Below are 18,639 nucleotides of genomic sequence, written 5' to 3'. Positions count from 1 at the left end.
TTCTGTCTCACTCTTACGTGGGACAAGATGGAAGCAAATACAGTACACTACCCAGAAAACGGGAGCAGAACCAGTTTCTGAAACATTGGTACATATGGAAACTAAAGAGACACTTCACACTAAAATGATGTGTCACTTGGAATGAATAGCAACAATTCACACTGATCCACTGCACAAGCCACCATTGGATTGTCTCATCCTCAATTGACACATGTTGCTTCAGTGTAAAAAATATCCCTAAAAAAACAAGCAATGCAAAGTCACAACCAACTTTGTCTTGGTTGTTTTTATGGTGTTAATATGTGATGTAAAATACAACCTTTCTGAAATAAATTCCCCATACTAGTCCGTAGCTTCTATCACAAGGAACAATGCCTATCCATCCTGAATGCCCTTTTCCACACGGCAGTAATCTAAAAGCCAATAGTGCCCATCTCAAAGAACATCATCTCCTAGTCGTGGATATTCTCGCCCGCAAGGTCGACACACACACACAGAAAGTTGGTATCTATATTTATTTTCTACATCTCCTGCAAACCAGAAGAAACATGCATGCCTTGTCCAGGATTGAAAGTCAGCATCCCTGGTTTCACAGTACAGAATAGAAGAAACAGCATGCCAAATACAATTTGTTGGTATTACAAACTTATGTATTGTTTAACTGCTTGCTCTTTTAATGCAGATTTCTAGTGCTGCTTGTAGACATACCTTGATGACCAGTGCCTTAAGTGGTTTCAGTCAGTAGCCAGAATGTCAACCACAAATGAATCAACATGAGTACTACTACTAATGATGACAATAATAATGGTGATTGGCATTATTATTATTATTGCATACAAAGTAAATATAAACATAAACTATCACATCTGTTATTTCAGAAGGCTAGAGTCTGGTTTACATCCTTCTTGCCTTTTGGTGCTAACCGATGGGAGTTAACAACACTGCATGCTCGTCTTTGTGTCTGCGTTGTGAATGCGTGTTAAAGAACAACAGGTTCCAAAAACTTCTAGATAGTGTAAAATACGTTTATCCCCAGTGATAATTCAGTGCAACGTTCAAAACCATGCTAGCAGACAGCCAGCACCTCTTAGGGTAGCAGACAACCATTCACGGGAATGAGGTATGCCTACAAGGTTAGGTTAGGTTCCATTAGCACTCATTTCACCCCTAAATATGTGCTTCATCATCGAAAAATGTCCCCGGTACGTTCAATCATGCATATCCGGACAACATCGGTTTTCTCTTTTTTCTCCTCCAGGAAATTTTTCCTCACCTTGGGATTTAGTTTGTTGAATTCCTTATACAATAACCTTTCCAACGATATATGACACGTATTCCTTAGGAAAAGGACGTAAACTAGACTCTTACCATTTCAGGAAATTTAAGTTGTCATTTGGATTATAAAAGAGAGCACTTGCCCAAGTATAGTATTTTTTTTTTTTTCAAAATTTCCGTACTGCTCACTGACGAGAGACAAATTTAGTACAAGAACTTTCTCTTCATCTATTGTTTGCAAAAAATAATGTAACAATGGACAGACTTTTGTAGTGTAGTAAATAAAATGGATGACCGGCAGGAACTGAGTTCTGGCACAAAAGTACCAGAACGGAGTTCCAGCTCACTTTGAGCCCTGTTCATGACATGGCATTCTAAAGGACTTTCTAGATTTGTATGCATCCATCATTGGTTTCAAATTTGAAGCATTATGCTTAAGTAAGAAAAACACATGTTTCTGTATCTCAATACAAAAGAGGAGCATTTGCACTAGTTTCATTTACAACCTAACAAGACTGTTGCATGGGTATATTTAATCCAGGATAACTTGTGTATATAATTGTTACAAGTGCTCAAAGTGACGGGTAACATGGATAATTTTCCATAAAGCATCCCTCAGTTTGTATAATTTGCACAGGCATCTTCCCACCTACTGCATTGTTTCCATGTTGGTTCATACAAGCATCCTCCTACCCCCAAGCATTCCACCAGCCCAGCTAGGAATTTCCACTTCAAGCATTGATGATAGAGAGACTCGGGAGGACCACTAGTGGCAAGATATTTTCTATCTTATTTTCCATCAATCTTTGTTTCTATGATTACAATTATTATGAATTAGAATGAAAGGCAATTTATAATCGATTTGATTGCTGAATATATTCGGTGATCACATTTCAACAAGTGATCTCTTTGCACGGTGCCCAGGAATGGCCGGCGAAGTCATGTGATTTCTTCTTATGACGGTTTGTGAAATCACAGGTGTACGCCAACAAACCACAAAACCTTTTGGAACTGAAGGCGGAAATCATATGGGTGATTGGAGGCATCAGGACAGACATCTGCGAGAGGGTTATCAATAATTTTGTGGAGAGTATAAATGCATCCATACTCAGTAGGGGTGGACATATGCCCGACATTGTTTTTCATACATAAATGGGAAATACACTAGACTTCTCGCTAATTCGGCCATTCCTTGCACATATGGGTGCCTGATTGGCGGAAGTGCCGGATTATTGAGAGGGTCGGAAATTCCGTACTACTATGTAGTTTAAACACATAGGGACTATACCGGCTGTACTTTACGTGTTTCCTTTTAGAAGCCATAGTATGTACTGACCTACTGAACTTTACTGTAAGAAAGTCACAATTTCAAATACTGTACGTATGTATAGCATTTTTTAACATTTTTAACTAACAACATTGTTGAACACGATAATTCATTGTTGTGGGTGTCATTTCTGCTTGAGTGACTACAGGCCGGATGTGGGCCGGACTACTGAGAGGGCGGTCTATTGAGGGCCGGATTAGCGAGAGTCTAGTGTATAACTATTTTCATGATATTTTCCCTATTTTTATTTAATTTTCTAATTCGGCATCCTATACAGAACACACATATATATATATGTACACCCAACGGCGAAAGAAACAGTAGGCGAATTGTCCACCATCATTTTCATTCGGTCTGAATTACACAATGTGATGAAGACGAGTTGAAATAATGACTTCAATAAGCAGAGAACAATGCCTGCTTCAAACCAACGTAGTTTCATTCCTTCAAACAACACAGGATGTAGAATAAAGAAGAAAATGAAAATGGCAGTGGACAATTTGCCTAGCATTATCTTTGCCGTTGACTGTACGTGTAATGTATATGAATCGCTAGTAACAATCTACCAGCTGCGACCACATACTATATAAGCAAAGAACAAAAAGATGTATAACTAAGTAAACTTTTCCCCAAAAATATTATAATGTTTAAGAAGAGTGGATGTACATTTTATGCATAAGTGAAAGTCTCAAGAGTAGCACACTTAAGGTTGCACTTATTTTTGGTTGTTTTTTTCATTTTTGTTAGTGTAAATTGGAATAAGGGTATGGAGAATTAATTATTTTATTGGGTTATATTTATCAAAGTGCGAACGTAAGAAATTTCAAGGTGACAAAAATTAGATATACATTTATACTAAAATTCTAACAGACATAGACACAATCACCAAAGCAGCTGAAATATTAACATTTTATCCACCCCTTGACAAATTACCATCCTAATTAACACACCCAAAGAACACAAGATGGAACCCTTTAACTGGTTTATTGGACTTTGCATACATGACCCCCTGTAGTTTATCTTTATTTCCTGATTTTGTTTCATTTTACGACACTTTTATCCGCAACTTTGGCTAATCACGAAGATGGACATGAATTATGATAATATGAGAGCGATGAAGGGATCATCACAAACACATATGCATGACACAAAAACAAACTCCTGGAAATACATACCTGTTATAACATATTGTGAAGTTTAATTGTTTGGTTTGCAATAACAAATTTCTTCACTCGGCAAATGCATACCAGATGAAATCAGAAAAAAAATCAGAAGTTTATTGAAAATTAAAGTTCTTGTCTTTGTCAATTTAAAAATATTGACTGGATTTAATGAGATCTGTCAAATGTAATTTGTATATATTTGGAAAATAGATTAGTTTTTCCAATGACTGCTTTTTTATTTGCACAATTTATGACATCGTTTGTAAACAAAATACCATTCTTGTTCTAATGTTAGTTTGGTATGATATATTTAACCATAATATTCAAAATTAAGAGCATGCCTAATTTAGAAATTGAAACCAGACTTGAATACCACAGTGTTAAAACAGATAATGGATAGAATAAATATATCCTTTGCGGCAGTTTATCTGGCAATAGCTATGGTAACATGAATGGAATGCTGTTTAAACCTTAATCCTATTTTATACTTTGTACTTTATATTTCCTACCACCTAGGTGGCTATGCATGGTGAGCAGTCAAATCACAGCCTTGCTACCAAACTTCCCTTACTCGAGATCAAGCCTGCAAATGGAAGTTACTTTGTATTCCTTAATCTATTTCATGTCATCACTATTTCATCTTCATCACCACTATTATCCAAAAGCAACAGAAAATCATTGTCAAGTGAGAAAAATAAAACTACAATGCATTTATGTTCCCTACCTGTATTGTGACTGTGACCAATAAATGTTAAATACTGAAATATACAATGAACACACATTAAGAAACAATCATGTCTTATATTTGTTGAGAATTGTAAGGAAGAATTCCTGGCTTCACAGCCCACAGTAAAAGAACCATTAAACTTAAACTCTTATTATGCACCATTTCATGGTGTTTCACATTGTAGACATGCACACAACATGAATGGGCATTGTCTAGGCATAAAAATATAACATTTTTTAGTGGTTTTTATTTTTTATGCAATGTTTCGTCTGGTTTCCCAGAACTTTTTCAAGCTAACATCAAAATTAAATAAACACACACACATGGCTAGCCATTCTACACTTCTACATAGTGTGCTACACTGAGCATCAGAAGAACTTTCCATGTACAATGTTTTCACATCAAAACACAACAGTGATGTTTATTTTTTTACTTAGAATTACATTTTTTAGTGGTTTTTATTTTTCCTGCAATGTTTCGTCTAGCTTCCCAGAATGTTTTCAAGCTTACATCAAAATTTAATAAACACACACACACGGCTAGCCATTCTACACTTCTACATAGTGTGCTACACTGTGTATCAGAAGAACTTTCCATGTACAAATTTTTCACATCAAAACACAACAGTGATGTTTATTTTTTTTACTTAGAATTAAATAACAAAGCTCCCAACACACATGCATGAACTGAAGCTAAAACCACCTATCCACCTATCAGTTAAACAGGCATATACTGAACAAATTAGCAAATTGCTTTTTCCAAAATTGAAGCTTACTTCTGCACACGGTAACACTTTACTATACCAGAGATGGATTTCTTCAAATTTACAGGAGAAAGTACTTACGCAAATCATTTCCTGTAGCGTTGTTGATGTTCGGGAATGTAGTTTTGATTCATTTTAATGCGAATGCATGTGGTTTTCTACAAAAATCTATTTCCGACGCGCTATTGCTGCTGCCGCAATTTGCTTTCTGCAGGAGAGCACAATACGCGCTATTGCTTCTGCTAACAGCCAATGTTGTCCGTATGTGCTAAATTGAATGAAAGGAGTGCTAATGGAACCTAACCTAACAGGCCTAACCTAACTTTGTAGGCATACCTCGTCCCTTTGATGGTTCATGGGGCTATAGTGAATTTTTGGGCTAACATCAATGGTTTTTGGGAAATAACGAACAACAGTAAGTACTCGTTAATGTAAGAAACAGACATTATTTTCGTTAGAAATTCATTATTTCACCTAAAGAAATGTTCCGCAATGCAGAATAGTACGTTAGCAATGTAAAAAATTGCGAAATAAATCATTGATAGGTGTCTCTGGTATAGTAAAGTAGTACCCTGCACACATTTCCAATATTCTAAATGAAGTGACCAGGTTTCTAAGCTGCACATGTGCATAATCTACCTAACCTGGCCTGTTATATGCATAAGTGTACTCTTTAGTTGTTAGCATGTATCAAGCTAACGTCAGTTTGCATTTATTTTCGATTGGGTGACAAGTACTACTACTTCTGCACACCATGGGTTTGGAAAAATTACCACAAGGTGTTCCAACATTCACTGCTACTGCTATGTCACTTGACATAGGTACGAACGTGTACTTAACACATTCCCAAATGCTTTTGTTGTTAGGTTAGACAGGTCAGGTTTAGAGTTAAAAATACTTCTGTAAATACTTCCAATACCTGATAATCATAATGTGATTTGTGGTATTCAGCACTTTCCACTGTCCCATATGTTATTCTCAGAAACTGGTGAAAATAGCTCCACATGCTATCCTCACAACCACAGTAGCCTCATATACTATTCTCACCACCTGGTGAAAATAGTCGCGACCTATCTAAATGCATTTTCCACCCTTCTATACAAATTGTTAAAATGATTACACAGTCAAAACTTGGACGCATTTTAGTGTAAAAATAGCAAGAAAGAAATATTTAAAGGATAAAATTAAAGTTATCAAGAATACTGCTTCGTACTTAACGTGTTTTTATTTTCTGCACATTACACCATTACAATATTTCTCTGGTGTATGAAACTAAAATTTAGCAGGTGATAAAGAATTTCATGGTTCACTTCAAATGTATACGTTTTCGCTTGTATTGATTTTTTTTAAACTGATATATGTTGCAATTTTTCCAAACAATCGACAAACACCTTTCGTCATTATTGTAAACTATTATGTTAAAAATACATACAGATATCCTTCTTGCTTTGATTTGCTCTTAACTCAACTAGCACTATAGTTTGTTATATCTCCTGTTTACAGTATGAAAGTGGCTCTTTTTTTTTTTGTACACACTACACACAATTTCCACCGTTGTTACATTAATATATATATATATTTTTAATGCACACACGCATGTTTGTTGTTTATCAATTCGCATTATCCATTCAATTGTTTTTTGTGTTGGTGTGACGTCACATCCGCAAAATCAGCCAATCGGAGAGGAGAATCAAATCGCCTATGCTGAACTGAGTGGGATTGGCATATATGCCCACCGTTGCAGTCTTTATGCGTGGAAGCTGTGGATCCACTATCGTTGAAACGCATTTTTTTTTTAAATGGATACACCCGTCTCTGTAGCCGACCTCCGTGACGTAGTGGTTAGCATAGCGCGCTACGACGCCAGGGGTCCGGAGCTCGAATCCCGGCCTGGGCATGGGTATCGCGACTGTCCCTTCGTCAATTCATCATCTCATCACTCATCTTCGCGATGTTCCCAAAAGTGGCAGAAAAGAGAAGTAAAATAAACCACATAAATCCAGGGTGCGATTTCCCCCCATCAACAATCCAATCTTGGCCTCAAAAATCCCCCCCACTAAAAATATCCGGGGGGAAAGTTTTTGTTATAACAAACAAAAGATAAGCAATTACCTTTAATTTAAAATATACTTTACTAAGAATAATATCGAAAACACACAAAAATTTGTGTAGTTGTGAGTATTGAATGCATTCTCTCTCAAGAGATATTAACAAATCTACACCAATACGCACAATAAAAGTAAAACAAGAATGCAAAACAATAATAACTATGAAATCTAATTGATTTATATTAACATAAACACAAACGAAACAAAAACTTACACATAATAAAACCACTTCAACTATTTCATAATTTATTAACATCTTTAACCAGTTACTAAAGGAATTAATTAGCTGCTTTGCAATATCTGATATGCATAAAAGTAACAAATTAATTTCATTTATGTAATTAATAATAATAGTAACATCTTTTAATGGAGTAATTTATTCTTACTTTTAATAACATTACAAATATGCATATAGTATAATTGACACATATGTTTGTGGGGGAGAGGGTGTTTCAAAATTAACAACTTTCTCCCTCCACCAGTTTTCAATGATTTCGCACCCTGGATCAATCAGCCAATTAGAGTTACCCCACGATGACAGCCTGTGCGGGGACAGCCTTTATGGCAGTGATGCGCTGTTGCCACGTTTACCTATGAAGAAACTTGCTGTCAAACAGCCAAGTCGGCCTACTGATGTCACCCCAGTTTGGGCAAGAAGCTTTAACCTTAGAATCCCTCCTTCTCGAAACAGCCAGCAGGGAAACAAACAACAGGGAATTCGAGTGAGCGGGAGAGTTACTGGGATGAGTTACTAGCCTGTCTAATCGACTCAACCCTTCTATGGCGAGTAACTGTTTACACACTTTCTACTCGGCTCCAGCAAAGTGGGACAGTGGCTGCAGTTGTTTGGTGCTATTTTGACAGAATGAACCCATCGACGTCGTTGGCGATTTTTTTAAAGAAAGTTCTGAAACGGTTTACACACGTTTTTTTTACAAGAAATGAATACAATAATGCACGAGGTCATGTCTGGAAAGAAAACTAATTTCCTTGATTTTTCTATTTTCTATCGTTCATGGTTGTACGCATGGGCGTCCGGAAGAGGGGACAAGAGGGGTCGTGCCCCCCCTCCCCTGGAAAATGAAAGTCAACCAAAAATTATGTATTTCACACATATAATTTCATTTTAGCCACAATAATATGTGTTAATTATTGCATGAACATCATAAATTCAAATTTAAGCAATGTTTTTTTTAAAGAACAACACTATTTTTGGAGAAAATGTGCCTTGTTTGCCCCGTGGAAAAAATACCTTCCTTGCCCTTCCCTGGAAAAAATCCTGCAGACGTCTATGGTTGTACGTAGAACGTAAATTACTTATTTTTAATTTTACTTCTCCTACGCCAAATACATCAAGTCTCATCTCCTACACTTATATCCTCATACGCTGGTAGTTTATTTTGTTTGTTCCTACGATCGACAAAATTCCATGGATATTCACACAAACACAGACTCTCTACTGTTCTCAGAAAGCGTTTACATTGTCATTCGCGGACAGCCACTCGACTGTCCTGACTACTGGAGCGAGTACTGGCTTCAGTACTCTCCCCAGTTGTTTACACGGGGAGAGTAGCTCGCTTTACCCTACTCGCTTCAGCTACTCTCCCGTTTCCTCGACCAGTGTAAACCCGGCTTTAGCGTGACCCTATATAAATACTCGAATCGACGCACGGCGTTGCCTAGTTCTACAACGACGAACTAAAAATAGGAATTGTAGCTGGCGCCGTGCATACATTGTTCTCATCTTCACTCGAAACGTTGGAAGCTGCCGCCGATTTAACGTGACTGGTAACCCGAGAACACCTGTTCGAATGACGAACTAATTTCAATAGCAACCTTCAACAGTAAGTTCAGCCATGACGGTAAATTTAGGCAACACAGAACGCGATACAAGTAAGCGTGCATACAATTTCCTTGGTCATTAATTTTACTCATCATTGCAAATAATATTTCAGAATCAAGGTGTCTCGTTCTATTCAGGATAACTGTACATTGCTTGATGGTTAAATAAGTTGAGAAATACTGGTGTAACTGAAGCGAAATGGCATTTTTCGGGTAGTAAATTCCAGAAGTAGCGATGTCAGACTCAGTAGTGAGTGATCTTCAGATTCCAACAGGTATCAATGCACCCCCTCGCCATTCCTTCCCTTCCTATTAATTTGTGTACGAATGGCCTAAATTTGAACACATCATTTCTACTCTGAAACTATAGCTCTCGCCACGAAAACAGTCCAGTCAAGGTCGGAGTTTCCCCTTGCCTCCTCCACACCCCTGGCCCTCCAGGGTTGCCACACTTCTTCTAAGCTGCTCAGCCAACACTTCGAGCGTTGTACGTATGCGGTTGATTTCGTCGGTTGAAATTCTTGCTTATTGGCAACACTGTAGGCGGGTGGCGTGACCTTGACTGGACTGTTTTCGTGGCGAGAGCTCTAGATGAATATGCCTCACTAGTGTAGAACGTAATTCAAATCTCAATACATCAATTGCAACAATCAAATCTTTCGTTTGATTTGTTTTTTGTTATCTAACGTCGCTTTTCTGTCACCTCTAGCTAATCGCGACGATGTGTTGATGAAATTGATGAAGGAACATCCACCAAGAACACCCAGGCCCAAACAGGGAAACGAACCACGGACACGTGGCATCGTAGAGCGCTGTGATAACCACTCCGTGAAGAAGTTCGGCAAAGCTCTATCTTGTCACTAAGATTAGGTTCTAATCAAAGACCTACCACTTCAACCACCATCAAGAAATCCAGAAAGACAGACCAGGCTAAAGAAATCTGTGTAAACCGCTGAAATTCCTACACACTTTCAACCCCAAAATTAAACCATCCCCCTGCTACAATAACAATTTCCAAAGTCAAATAAAAATGCTTTTTTTTTTTTTTTTTACAGCTAACGATCCACGTGGAAGGACATGAACGAGAGAAGGAAAAAAAATAAAGAAATACACAAGGAATGACCATGAACGAACGGAAACAGATGATAGCAGAGAAATTACAAAGCAGGCTTCGAGAACGGGGCGATCAAAAGAAAACAGGGCATAAAAAACACGCACAAATAGCTCCGTGTCCGTGGGTGTGAGGATGGCAGAGCCCATGCCTTCCCACGCAACCTCACGTCGAAATCTCCGACCGCCCGGTAACCTTGGGAAGATGCGGGTAAAACAAAGGTAAGGGGGGGGGGGGAGGGAGGGGGACAGAAGAAACTGGGAGCATACAATGACATGTGGCTCGGATACATCACCGTGGGGCACAACCGATCTCCTGTTGGCTTCACGTGAACCAAGACCCCGTGATTCGTGTACGGAGAGCGAGGCCTAGCTCGTGCATACATTTTCCTTGGTCATTAATAGGGCTCGTAAGTTGAAGAACTATAAATTGCCAAAAGAAAAAAAAAACTAAATACGGAAAAAAGAACGTACAAATGTGATCCAAATTAATGAATAACTTCAGTTTTAATTACATATTTAATGAATTAAAAAATACACAATTCTGGTGGTATGGAACACACAGTGCGAAACAACTATATGAATGAAATGCATCTTCTTTCAATCCAGAAATGTTTTTCTCTCGTTTCAGGGATGGTTCAAATATATTTATTTATTTTTATTTCTTTACTACAGAAAGGATATTTAAGAGGTGATGAACTGATGATGATTCGAATTGAGAATGGGCAGTAAAAACGTAGTCGAAAGAAGGTGAAGTTGCAAAAAAAGCCGTTAAGACCTAAAAAAGGATCAATAAGCCAAAAAACGCCGAAAAGGCAAAAAAGGACAAATGAAACCCACCTTTTTCTGGCCTACAATGACCCACAATGAACATATATTATGTTGGGCCTCGTCTTCGGACACTAGGAAAGAAAAGGATTTTTCCTCAACTTCCGAGCACTAGTCATTAATTTTGCTCACCCTTGCAAATGGTATTTCTTCTAGGTCGACAGCAGGAAGTCGTTGTGGAGCTTTCTTGAAGAGGACCACTATCCGAAGTTTTCCTTCTCGATGGACCCCCCAGGGTAAGGATGGCTAAATCCGGATAAACAATTATCCTCATATCAGATATTCAGATTATCTAAATTATCCGGATATCTGAATGTGTCTATTATCCGTACAGTTTTGACATCGTTATTCACCCTAGACCGCATTTTGCATACTAAGGGGGCTCTGACGTATGGACCTATGGCCAGTGTACTCATCTGTAGGGCTGTGTGTATGTGTTGTCCTGTGTTTTGTGTTTATATGTGCTAAGTACCCCTTACAGCCTCAGCTTCTAACTAAGTAAGAATTCTTTAGTCCTCCGACATTACAGTTATGTTATGTTAGTTAGGTTTTAGTCAGTGGCGGTCGGCGGCAACTATGATAGGTAGTGCCAACAACCGCCCCCTCCTTGAGGTTGCGCCACTGGCCAAGATGTTTATCCTCGTTTGGTAACGTGGAAAACAGTGTGTGTTTAAGTAATAACGCACTAATCCGGTTCATCTTCACTCACTAACCTATCTTTATATACTACAGGACACTTCCCTAAAAACACAATTACAAGAGGAAGGGAAAAACAAATCCTCTCACCTTCTCCTCCCCCATGCACACGTATTCCAATTGGATGCCGAAAACATCCTAGACATTTGTTGTAAAAAGAAATTGTCGAAATGCCAAAGGAAACTAGCATCAGCATACGATTTTTTACTTTTATATTTTCAAAAAAGTCTGGATGGCCCTCTTGGCGCATATCTATTATCAAAATTACTTGCAGGTGAAAACATTAGGATCTTTCAACTGTTATTATGACGTCATCACACACAAAAATTTCAAAATACAAATACATTTCTCCGAATGCTTAAATGTTACGCATACGTACAGTCACCAGCAATATAAATGGGACACCTAGATCCTTAAGGGCATGCGGGACAGTCTCCGTACGGCTTTTCCCTCCGACTCAGTGATGCCAACTTAGCTATCTTGGAGCCAGATCTGGCTCTTTCGTGCACATTTGCCTGTGAACTGGGGAGCTCGCCCCCGTGCCTCACTATGATAACCCCCTTTTGCCATGATTATACATTTTGCACGTGACGTGATATTGTTATATTGGCTGCGTCGCCCCACCCCCTCTTATATCCCCAGCTGCTTTTTTATATATAGCGCCGTGTTGACGTGACATAATATTGTTATCAGGGAATCCTTTATTTTCGATTTCGATTTCGACCATGAGATGGGTGATGTCACCGGATCTAGATGGTGAAAACTAAGAATAAATTGTCATCAATTTAGAGTTAACCGTAATAGCAGCTCCCCACCCCTTTGACAACTAACATAGCTGTAGGAAGCACTTCGTAAATCTAGCTCCTTGAAAGTCAGTTTTAACTCAATTTAAGGTGAAATTTAGCTCTTTTATGCGCACCAGGTTTGGCAACACTGCCAGGAGGCAAGGAGAAATGCATTGTGCATATGGGAGTATTTTTTGATTTGTTATCTTGGGAATATCAAACTTCCGATGGAATAGAAAATAATATCAACGGGAAGAGGGCAGTTTGAAGAAGTGATTGCCCAGCAGAAAAGTCTAAACTCCCACTTGATTAGCCGTAACTTGATGTTGAAGTTCATTCCCCATAAGGAATACATGGGATTCCGAAAATTCTTATTCGTCATATTTTTTACAGGTCGCATCTATCTTAATAATCAACTTTGGAAAACTCTTCGACCTGCCACTATGGAGAAATTCATACTCTCTTGTACACCCACGGTTTTCTTCAGTAACATTGCCCATTCCGACGATATTCAAATAAATACTCGCTTCCTTGTAAGGCATTGTGTGTGTTGACTAACTTTACGGCGTTAGTAGAAGTTGCCATTGAAAATTTATTACAGTCCACTCATCGCCGTAGAGTTAGGCAACACGCGTAACACCTTGCAGGGAAGCGAGTATTTAAAAATAAAGTGTCCCATTTCTTTGCCGGTGACTGTACAAGGGCGTAATACTGTAAGACATGGCTGCATACATTCAGGATACTATATACTTCGAGACGAATCGAGACAGACATTACCAACTGCAGAGATGACCGAAAAGGTGACTGGCTTCCTTTCCTCTTACTTAAAACTCAACCCTTAAAAATGTACCATGATGACCTTCTCCTTAAAGAAAAACACATTTAATACTAAATATTTCATAAAAAAATAATTGTGTTCAAAGAGTTCATTTAACTTTGGAAAAATACTAGGTTCGTTTCTCCAAAAGTAGGCAGAGAAGTAGATAGTATCTTTCTCACGAATTACTTCCCCAACGGGTCTTACAAATCCGTCGTATTTAGCAACTCATCTCTGAAGGTGGCAACTGTGTCAAACCACAGATCATTCTGAGGGTAGTGCCATTGCATGGCGGTTCTCCTCCTTGAACCGCCGCTGGTTTTAGTTACGGTAAGACGCTGAACCCCGTATAATGTGACGGGTGTAAAATAGCCTAAGTGCTGACGCACCCACAATTTCAAATTAAATCAATCAATCAATCAATTTTCGTTTATTCGTCACTTTCGTATTTCACTGTACGTTTTTCTGCAAACCCTTCATCAAACCTGTTCTATTCGGATATCAAATTCTCAGGATATTTGGGATATCAGTTGCATCCAGAACGGAGGTCGGATAATTTGAAATCCGGATATTGTGGCCATCCCTATATAGTCCAGGTGCCTCGCCCCTGCCCCGCCCTCGTGCTCAACCAATGGCCCAAATGTTTAAAGTAGTTTCCACACAGAGAAATCGTACTTCCCCTATAGCACATGTGTAACGTTGTCGCCTTGTAATCAAGGGGTCTCTGGTTCGATACCCGGCGAACGCACACAGTGGTTAGATCCCGACTTGAAACTGTAGGCCCAGTCCCGATTAGACTTTCTGTGCATAAAGTGAACTAAAATAATAAATTCAAGCAGGCGAGAAGATTTCGGAATTATTTATAGCGGAGCTGGAATCACACATAAAGAGAGAGAGAGGGGGGGGGGGTGATTACAGAGACGGAGACATCGAGGATTGACAAATATAAATTGATGAACAAACAGCGAGACAGAATGATAGAGAAGCTGAGGAATAAATAAAAGTTGAAAAAGATAGAAACAAGACAAGAAATATAGAAGAAGGAAAGATAAAAAAGAGGTAACTAGATAGAGGAAGGGAGGAAAAGACAGAGAGAGATGGAGGAAAAGATAGCAAAGAATAGAAATAAAGAAGAAATGAGGAAAGATTAAACTAGGTAGGGAAAAGGAGAGAAGAAGAGAGAGAGAGAAATGAAGAATGAGGAGAGAAATGAACAGATAACATAGAAAAGAAATAAAGAGGAAATGAAGAAAGAGTGAACGAGATAGAAAAAAAAGAAGAGAGAGACAGGGGTGAAGAAATAGAGAACAAATAAAAGAAATAAAGAAGAAATGAAGATAGAGTGAACGAGATAGAAAAAAGGAGATAAGAATAGAGAGAAGAAACAGGGAACGATGAAAAGACATAAAGAGGAAATCAGGAAACAGGTAACTAAATAGAGAAGAGAGGAAAGGAGATAGAGAGGAGGAGAAACAGAAAAAAGAAGATAAGAAAGTGGCAATCATAGAGAGAGAGAGAGAGATAGAGAGAGAGAGAGAGAGAGAGAGAACTTGAAAGAATCTTAGCAGCCGAAGAACAATCGACTTGCGCCACCACTGAGCTCACCGGAAATTCTCTGCTGACGTCACTGGATCTGTCCAAGAGACAGTCCCCCTTTGAGATTTAAATGGGAAAGTAAAAATATGTATACATATATATGTGCTACTTAGAAAGCACAAATATGACTCTTGTCAGGTCTTAGGAGGTTAACAAAGGTACTCATAACTTGTAATTTTAATAAACCTGAAAAATTGGAAATGAAGCGCCCCCTTGCCCCGGCCAAGTCAAGTCACGCCTATGTGTGTCATAGTTTCGTATCCCATTCTAGGACGAGACAGACATTTTTAAAAAAGTATTTTCTCTCACATAATCAGTCTGTGACATAACTAACGCATTATGAAGGGGATCTTACCAAATATGTTTCTTTCGGTTTCACGAGGCTTTTGTGTCTTCTTCCAGCAGCACGTGGAAAGACCATTTTTGCAGGAGAAAACGATGAACGGAAAGCTTAGCAACAATTTCCAGGGAAACGAAAAAGTTTTGCCCGTGGCAAAGAAGTGGGAGCGCTGCCGTCACGTTACATAAGTGGAAATTGCAAACGTGGTTTTCTTTTCCATCGCAGATAATGTGGTTCGGGAACACCTGTCACTTGTATCAAGGATACGCACTCGATGACCTTCGGAGGAGCAGATAGGACGGCGCTCAAGCTTTGGGTGGTTCTCCCTAATCAGCTTAATGCGACAGCCCGTGTAATGTCAGCCCAACTCATGTCAATTCTTTTCCAGCGTAACGCTGCGGATGATAACCGTCCGAACAGAAAAACAAATGCTTATGCGAACTGATTCTCGATTCCACCTTGAGACCTCAACTAATTTTCTCCCCCGTGATGTCCGATGTACAAATAAGAATCATGCAAATATGATACTCCGATATTCTGGATAAACAATTTTGTAAATAGTTGTGCAAATTATACTTGAAATTACATCACTTGACTGCCTGATTGTGTGTACAGTCGCCAGCAATAAAACTAGGACACCTAGGTCCTGAAATACTATACGTTGCGTGTATTATAAGTAGACCTCGGAGTTTTAGGCTCAAAAAAGTGTGCTTTTAGGTTCCTAAAATAGGCTCCAAAAATCCCAAAATAGGTTCTGAAAATCCCAAAATAGGTTCTAAAAATTCTAAAATAGGTTCTAAAAATCCCAAAATAGGTTCTAAAAATCCTAAAATAGATTCTAAAAATCCCAAAATAGGTTCTAAAAATCCCAAAATAGGTTCTGAAAATCTCAAAATAGGTTCTAAAAATCCCAAAATAGATTCTAAAATTCCCAAAATAGGTTCTAAAAATCCTAAAATAGTCTAAATATTCTAAAATAGGTTCTAAAAATCCCAAAATAGGTTCCAAAAATCCTAAAATAGGTTTTAAAAATCCCAAAATAGGTTCTAAAATCCCAAAATAGGTTCTAAAAATCCCAAAATAGGTTCTAAAAATTCTAAAATAGGTTCTAAAAATCCCAAAATATTTTCTAAAAATTCCAAAATAGATTCTAAAATTCCCAAAATAGGTTCTAAAAATCCTAAAATAGTCTAAATATTCTAAAAATCCCAAAATAGGTTCCAAAAATCCTAAAATAGGTTTTAAAAATCCTAAAATAGATTCTAAAAATCCCAAAATAGGTTCTAAAAATTCTAAAATAGGTTCTAAAAATCCCAAAATATTTTCTAAAAATCCCAAAATAGGTTCTAAAAATCCTAAAATAGAGTCTAAAAATCCTAAAATAGGTTCTAAAAATCCTAAAATAGGTTCTAAAAATCCTAAAATAGATTCTAAAAATTCTAAAATAGGTTCTAAAAATCTTAAATTAGGCTCGAAAAATCGTGAAGTAGCTTAAAAAAACAACTTAAAACGGTTCAAAATTTCTGAAAAATAATGATTATGTAGAAGCGTTAAAAAGAAGCGTATGAAATCTTAATAGGTATATTAACAACCGATTATTAATTTTCTAACCAAATTTTCATTTGCATACATCATTTTCAAAATAATCCAGAAATTATTGTAATTCTGTACTTATTTTGTTAGCGAAAGTTACTTTGTTGATACGAAGAATCAATTACGCATGTATAATTTGCTGCACAATACCTGGGTGGTAACTCACCGGGAATTTCTTGAATTCAGGGAATTTTGCGTGATTTTTTTTTTCTCCATTGACGTGAAAAGTTTAGAGCTTTGAAAAGAAAAACATTATGGATTTAGGAGGGAGGGGAATCGACTGAAAGTATGTCCCAAACACGTTAATCAATGAATTTCTTCGATACCAAACGAGCAAATACCTCAGTGTGATATAAAAATTATGAAAAACCTTAAAATATATATAAAAACCTAAAAAAAGGTTTGATTTAGGTGCATAAACCTAAAATAGAATAGAATAGAATTTATTTCAAGTATGAGCCTTTACAGCTATACATACCATACAGGTGAAAAATTTTAGTACACTTTTCCTAACCCTTCCTCCTCTTAGTCTTTGCGCAGTGGCGATATCGTAACCAATGAGGTTTTACCGAGGTGCGATTATTGCTATTTGAAAACTAAACCTAAAATAGGTTCTAACAAGCAAAATAGGTTATTTTAGGCACTATAAAACTTCACCTATTGTTGCGTTTCTTTAATGAAACGTTGATGTAACTTGTTAATTCTTATTTACCTACAAAGGAAAAAATAGGTTAAAAACCGAAAAATCCGAGGTCTAAGGATAAGTGAACTTGGATAGCAAGTTTTCAATGTGTCTCCCTTTCGCACAACACTAGACCAACCGTGCGTTCTGACGTCACCGGGGAACGCTTTTATTGTTAGGCTAAATGCCTAAGTTGTTAGGTTAGGCTATTTAGGTTTAATTCTCTTAGCATAAATAATACATTTTCAGTGTATTTACAATAGAATCAAACTTAACAGACCTTACCTAACAACATAGGCATTCCTCACTTTTCAATAGCAAGAAAATGACGCTCAACCAAGTAGACTAATAGCGGGGTTCAAGTTCACAAAATTCAACAAATGCCTGTCTCCTGCTTTAAACGTTCATTATGATACACATAACTAGGGCTAGGAAGTTGAAGACCTATAAAAAGACCTAAAAATATAAAAAAAGGACCTAAAAACGGAATAAAGAACGTATAAATGTGATCCAAATTAATTAGTAATAAATTCAGTTTTAGTTACATATTTAAATAATAAGAAAAGTACAAAATTCTGGTGGTATAGAACACACAGTGCGAAAAATCTATATGAATGAAATGCATCTTCTTTCAGTCCAAAAATGTTTTTATCTCGTTTCAGGGATGGTTCAAATATATTTATTTATTTTTATTTATTTACTACAGAAAGGATGTTTAAGGGGTGATGAACTGATGATGATTCGAATTGAGAATGGGCAGTAAAAACGTAGTCGAAAGAAGGTGAAGTTGCAAAGAAAGCCGTTAAGACCTAAAGAAAGGCAAAAGAGGACCAATAAGACAAAAACCGCCGAAAAAGACAAAAAAGAACAAATAAAACCCTCCTCTTTCTGTCCTACAATGACCCAAAATGAACATATATTATGTTGGGCCTCGTCTTCGGACACAAGGAAAAAAATGATTTTTCCTCAACTTCCGAGCACTACACA

The 18,639-nt window shown here is 37.6% G+C and overlaps 1 pseudogene; it reads left to right on the top strand.

The window, feature by feature from the left end:
• Positions 1–17,498: 17,498 nt before the first annotated feature.
• LOC146001799 (U4 spliceosomal RNA) lies at positions 17,499–17,626 on the top strand (annotated as a pseudogene).
• Positions 17,627–18,639: the final 1,013 nt, after the last annotated feature.

Source organism: Lepisma saccharinum, chromosome 17 (genome assembly GCF_977018435.1).
Source record: "Lepisma saccharinum chromosome 17, izLepSacc3.1, whole genome shotgun sequence".
In the NCBI taxonomy this organism is placed as follows: Eukaryota; Metazoa; Arthropoda; class Insecta; order Zygentoma; family Lepismatidae; genus Lepisma; species Lepisma saccharinum.
This window is presented reverse-complemented; position numbering and strand designations above follow the sequence as displayed.